Here is a 7,101-nt window from a genome sequence, read left to right on the forward strand (position 1 = left end):
TTGGAAAGCCTAGATAATGTGCTTTCCATTGATGGTAACCTTTTAAAAATACCATAAAGATTTCCTGAAATATTAACAAAAAGCTACTGTCAAATTTCAGCACTGCATTCAATAAAAACAGCTCTATTTGACCTGTGCTTTCTCCATTTCTAAATAGGCTATACACACATATCATATATTTTTGGAAAGCTTAGATAATGTGCTTTCCATTGATGGTAACCTTTTAAAAATACCATAAAGATTTCCTGAAATATTAACAAAAAGCTACTGTCAAATTTCAGCACTGCATTCAATAAAAACAGCTCTATGTGACCTGTGCTTTCTCCATTTCTAAATAGGCTATACCAACATGTCATATATTTTTGGAAAGCTTAGATAATGACCTTTACATTGATGGTAACCTTTTAAAAATACCATAAAGATTTCCTGAAATATTAACAAAAAGCTACAGTTAAATTTCAGCACTGCATTCAATAAAAACAGCTCTATTTGACCTGTGCTTTCTCCATTTCTAAATAGGCTATACACACATATCATTTATTTTTGGAAAGCTTAGATAATGTGCTTTCCATTGATGGTAACCTTTTAAAAATACCATAAAGATTTCCTGAAATATTAACAAAAAGCTACTGTCAAATTTCAGCACTGCATTCAATAAAAACAGCTCTATTTGACCTGTGCTTTCTCCATTTCTAAATAGGCTATACACACATATCATATATTTTTGGAAAGCTTAGATAATGTGCTTTCCATTGATGGTAACCTTTTAAAAATACCATAAAGATTTCCTGAAATATTAACAAAAAGCTACTGTTAAATTTAAGCACTGCATTCAATAAAAACAGCTCTATGTGACCTGTGCTTTCTCCATTTCTAAATAGGCTATACACACATATCATATATTTTTGGAAAGCTTAGATAATGACCTTTACATTGATGGTAACCTTTTAAAAATACCATAAAGATTTCCTGAAATATTAACAAAAAGCTACTGTTAAATTTAAGCACTGCATTCAATAAAAACAGCTCTATGTGACCTGTGCTTTCTCCATTTCTAAATAGGCTATACACACATATCATATATTTTTGGAAAGCTTAGATAATGAGCTTTACATTGATGGTCACCTTTTAAAATTACCATAAAGATTTCCTGAAATATTAACAAAAAGCTACTGTCAAATTTCAGCACTGCATTCAATAAAAACAGCTCTATTTGACCTGTGCTTTCTCCATTTCTAAATAGGCTATACCAACATGTCATATATTTTTGGAAAGCTTAGATAATGACCTTTACATTGATGGTAACCTTTTAAAAATACCATAAAGATTTCCTGAAATATTAACAAAAAGCTACTGTTAAATTTCAGCACTGCATTCAATAAAAACAGCTCTATTTGACCTGTGCTTTCTCCATTTCTAAATAGGCTATACACACATATCATTTATTTTTGGAAAGCTTAGATAATGTGCTTTCCATTGATGGTAACCTTTTAAAAATACCATAAAGATTTCCTGAAATATTAACAAAAAGCTACTGTCAAATTTCAGCACTGCATTCAATAAAAACAGCTCTATTTGACCTGTGCTTTCTCCATTTCTAAATAGGCTATACACACATATCATATATTTTTGGAAAGCTTAGATAATGTGCTTTCCATTGATGGTAACCTTTTAAAAATACCATAAAGATTTCCTGAAATATTAACAAAAAGCTACTGTCAAATTTAAGTACTGCATTCAATAAAAAAGCTCTATTTGACCTGTGCTTTCTCCATTTCTAAACAGGCTATACCAACATATCATATATCTTTGGAAAGTTTAGATAATGTGCTTTACATTGATGGTAACCTTTTAAAAATACCATAAAGATTTCATGAAATATTAACAAAAAGCTACTGTCAAATTTCAGCACTGCATTCAATAAAAACAGCTCTATGTGACCTGTGCTTTCTCCATGTCTAAATAGGCTATACCAACATGTCATATATTTTTGGAAAGCTTATATAATGACCTTTACATTGATGGTAACCTTTTAAAAATACCATAAAGATTTCCTGAAATATTAACAAAAAGCTACTGTTAAATTTAAGCACTGCATTCAATAAAAACAGCTCTATGTGACCTGTGCTTTCTCCATTTCTAAATAGGCTATACACACATATCATATATTTTTGGAAAGCTTAGATAATGAGCTTTACATTGATGGTCACCTTTTAAAATTACCATAAAGATTTCCTGAAATATTAACAAAAAGCTACTGTCAAATTTAAGCACTGCATTCAATAAAAACAGCTCTATGTGACCTGTGCTTTCTCCATTTCTAAATAGGCTATACCAACATGTCATATATTTTTGGAAAGCTTAGATAATGACCTTTACATTGATGGTAACCTTTTAAAAATACCATAAAGATTTCCTGAAATATTAACAAAAAGCTACTGTCAAATTTCAGCACTGCATTCAATAAAAACAGCTCTATGTGACCTGTGCTTTCTCCATTTCTAAATAGGCTATACCAACATGTCATATATTTTTGGAAAGCTTAGATAATGACCTTTACATTGATGGTAACCTTTTAAAAATACCATAAAGATTTCCTGAAATATTAACAAAAAGCTACTGTTAAATTTAAGCACTGCATTCAATAAAAACAGCTATATGTGACCTGTGCTTTCTCCATTTCTAAATAGGCTATACCAACATGTCATATATTTTTGGAAAGCTTAGTTAATGACCTTTACATTGATGGTAACCTTTTAAAAATACCATAAAGATTTCCTGAAATATTAACAAAAAGCTACTGTCAAATTTAAGCACTGCATTCAATAAAAAAGCTCTATTTGACCTGTGCTTTCTCCATTTCTAAATAAGCTATACCAACATATCATATATTTTTGGAAAGCTTAGATAATGAGCTTTACATTGATGGTAACCTTTTAAAAATACCATAAAGATTTCCTGAAATATTAACAAAAAGCTACTGTCAAATTTAAGCACTGCATTCAATAAAAACAGCTCTATGTGACCTGTGCTTTCTCCATTTCTAAATAGGCTATACCAACATGTCATATATTTTTGGAAAGCTTAGATAATGACCTTTACATTGATGGTAACCTTTTAAAAATACCATAAAGATTTCCTGAAATATTAACAAAAAGCTACTGTTAAATTTAAGCACTGCATTCAATAAAAACAGCTATATGTGACCTGTGCTTTCTCCATTTCTAAATAGGCTATACCAACATGTCATATATTTTTGGAAAGCTTAGATAATGACCTTTACATTGATGGTAACCTTTTAAAAATACCATAAAGATTTCCTGAAATATTAACAAAAAGCTACTGTCAAATTTCAGCACTGCATTCAATAAAAACAGCTCTATGTGACCTGTGCTTTCTCCATTTCTAAATAGGCTATACACACATATCATATATTTTTGGAAAGCTTAGATAATGACCTTTACATTGATGGTAACCTTTTAAAAATACCATAAAGATTTCCTGAAATATTAACAAAAAGCTACTGCCAAATTTCAGCACTGCATTCAATAAAAACAGCTCTATTTGACCTGTGCTTTCTCCATGTCTAAATAGGCTATACCAACATATCATATATTTTTGGAAAGCTTAGATAATGACCTTTACATTGATGGTAACCTTTTAAAATTACCATAAAGATTTCCTGAAATATTAACAAAAAGCTACTGTTAAATTTAAGCACTGCATTCAATAAAAACAGCTCTATGTGACCTGTGCTTTCTCCATGTCTAAATAGGCTATACCAACATGTCATATATTTTTGGAAAGCTTAGATAATGACCTTTACATTGATGGTAACCTTTTAAAAATACCATAAATATTTACTGAAATATTAACAAGAAGCTACTGTCAAATTTCAGCACTGCATTCAATAAAAACAGCTCTATGTGACCTGTGCTTTCTCCATTTCTAAATAAGCTATACCAACATGTCATATATTTTTGGAAAGCTTAGATAATGAGCTTTACATTGATGGTAACCTTTTAAAAATACCATAAAGATTTCTTGAAATATTAACAAAAAGCTACTGTCAAATTTAAGCACTGCATTCAATAAAAACAGCTCTATTTGACCTGTGCTTTCTCCATTTCTAAATAGGCTATACCAACATATCATATATCTCTGGAAAGCTTAGATAATGAGCTTTACATTGATGGTAACCAATAAAATAATAAAATATGACTTATTAATGCATTCCAACATAAGAAAGTGACACCTGTAACTTATTTGACGGGGCCTCCACAAGCTTTCCGTGGACAATGCATTAATAGGTCATGTTTTATAAATAAGATTATTTTTTTGCATAAAATCTAAAGTACAGTGCTCAGTAAACACCGTACAACAGTTTCATATACATTGTGACTATAAAAATGGCTTAATTTGCATAAAAATGCAACGCAGCACATGTGCTGCAAATGGACCAATATTCAACCTAAATATGACCAAATCGCAACATAAATTTTGTTCATAATGCTGGAAATTTTTATGCTATCATTAAATGCTTAACATTAATAAAAAGCTCATATTTTTTAATACCAGATATGCAATAAAATAATAAAATATGACTTTTTAATGCATTCCAACATAAGAAAGTGACACCTGTAACTTATTTGACGGGGCCTCCACAGGCTTTCCGTGGACAATGCATTAATAGGTAATATTTTATTAATAAGATAATTTTTTTGCATAAAATCTAAAGTACTGTGCTCAGTAAACACTGTACAACTGTTTCGTGTACATTGTAAGTATTAAAATGGCTTAATTTGCATAAAAATGCAACGCAGCACATGTGCTGCAAATGGACCAATATTCAACCTAAATATGACCAAATCACAACATATATTTTGTTCATAATCCTGGAAATTTTTATGCTATCATTAAATGCTTAACATTAATAAAAAGCTCATATTTTTTTTAATACCAGATATGCAATAAAATAATTTTATTAATAAAATATGACTTATTAATGCATTCCAATATAAGAAAGTGACACCTGTAACTTATTTGGCGGGGCCTCCACAGGCTTTCCGTGGACAATGCATTAATAGGTCATATTTTATTAATAAGATAAATTACATGTCCATTGACGTACATGTCCATTTCGGGGCGATCTGACCTTCCTGTCTCACTGTCCGCAAAACACCTAGGAAAATGAATGGAATAAGTTGCGTGTGTCAATGGCTCCCGTTCGGCCCCTGGGGGTCCTAGGGGCCCCAAACTTCACGTGCTGGTAGCCTAGGGGCCCCCGATTACCATATTGAGAGGATGAGCCTCTACCCGAACGCCAAGTTGTTTGTGCACATTTTGGAAAAAATCTCTCATACAGGCCTGTTCCTCACGTAGGGCCTAAAACCCTTTTGATTTAACTGAAGTGACCTGACGTGAAAAGATTTATGAACTGCAGAAACACATGCTTAGAAGTCATCTATACTTCCGAAACTCTGGCCCCCGAGTCGGGGCCCCTAAGCTACCACCGTACCGAATTTCGAGGTCCTGTGACCTTTTGACCCCTGTATACCCAACATCCCACTTGCAACTTATTTCAATGGAAACTTCATAGGTGGTTTGCGGTCAAGGGGGTCTTTTTCGGCCGATCGAGGCAGATACGGACACGGAACTCCGGACACTGTCCCGGGGGACCGTGACGTGACACACATGTAAATTTCGGGGCGATCTGACCTTCCTGTCTCTCTGTCCACAAAACACCTAAGAAAATGAATGGAATAAGTTCCCTGCGTCAATGGCTCCCGTTCGGCCCCTGGGGGTCCTAGGGGCCCCAAACTTCATGTGCTGGTAGCCTAGGGGCCCCTGAATACCATATTGAGTGGACGAGCGTCTACCCGAACGCCAAGTTGTTTGTGCACATTTTGGAAAAAATCTCTCACACAGGCCTTTTCCTCACATAGGGCCTAAAACCCTTTTGATTTAACTGAAGTGAGCTGACATGAAAAGATTTATGAACTGCAGAAACACATGCTTAGAAGTGATCTATACTTCCGAAACTCTGGCCCCCGAGTCGGGGGCCCCTAGGCTACCACCGTACCGAATTTCGAGGTCCTGTGACCTTTTGACCCCTGTATACCCAAGATCCCACTTGCAACTTATTTCAATGGAAACTTCATAGGTGGTTTGCGGTCAAGGGGTCTTTTTTGGCCGATCGAGGCAGATACGGACACGGAACTCCGGACACTGTCCCGGGGGACCGTGACGTGACACACATGTAAATTTCGGGGCGATCTGACCTTCCTGTCTCTCTGTCCACAAAACACCTAAGAAAATGAATGGAATAAGTTGCCCGTGTCAATGGCTCCCGTTCGGCCCCTGGGGGTCCTAGGGGCCTCAAACTTCACGTGCTGGTAGCCTAGGGGCCCCCGAATACCATATTGAGTGGACGAGCGTCTACCCGAACGCAAAGTTGTTTGTGCACATTTTGGAAAAAATCTCTCACACAGGCCTGTTGCTCACATAGGGCATAAAACCCTTTTGATTTAACTGAAGTGACCTGACGTGAAAAGATTTATGAACTGCAGAAACACATGCTTAGAAGTGATCTATACTTCCGAAACTCTGGCCCCCGAGTCGGGGGCCCCTAGGCTACCACCGTACCGAATTTCGAGGTCCTGTGACCTTTTGACCCCTGTATACCCAACATACCACTTGCAACTTATTTCAATGGAAACTTCACAGGTGGTTTGTGGTCAAGGGTTTTTTTTTCGGCCAATTAAGTAGATACGGACACGGAACTCCACACGCTGTCCCAGGGGACCGTGACGTGACATATATATCAATTTCGGGCCGATCGGACACTGTCACATTTTTTGGAACAACGTAGAAACTCGAAACTTTGGATCTCACATCGGGGCCCCCTCGGCTACCCTTGTATAGAATCTCGAGGTTTTATGACCTTTTGAAGCCAAGATATAGATACATCCTGCTTTGACAAAAAAAAAAGTTGTTACGGGTCAAAAAAGGTGTTCCGTGGCACTACGGCGAAGTTTGGGTGGACAGTGGTCAAAATATGCACTTTGCGGTCATTTAGGTGGTTAGTGGTCAAAAAAGGCG

Source organism: Barbus barbus, assembly GCF_936440315.1.
Source record: "Barbus barbus genome assembly, chromosome: 38".
Lineage (NCBI taxonomy): Eukaryota > Metazoa > Chordata > Actinopteri > Cypriniformes > Cyprinidae > Barbus > Barbus barbus.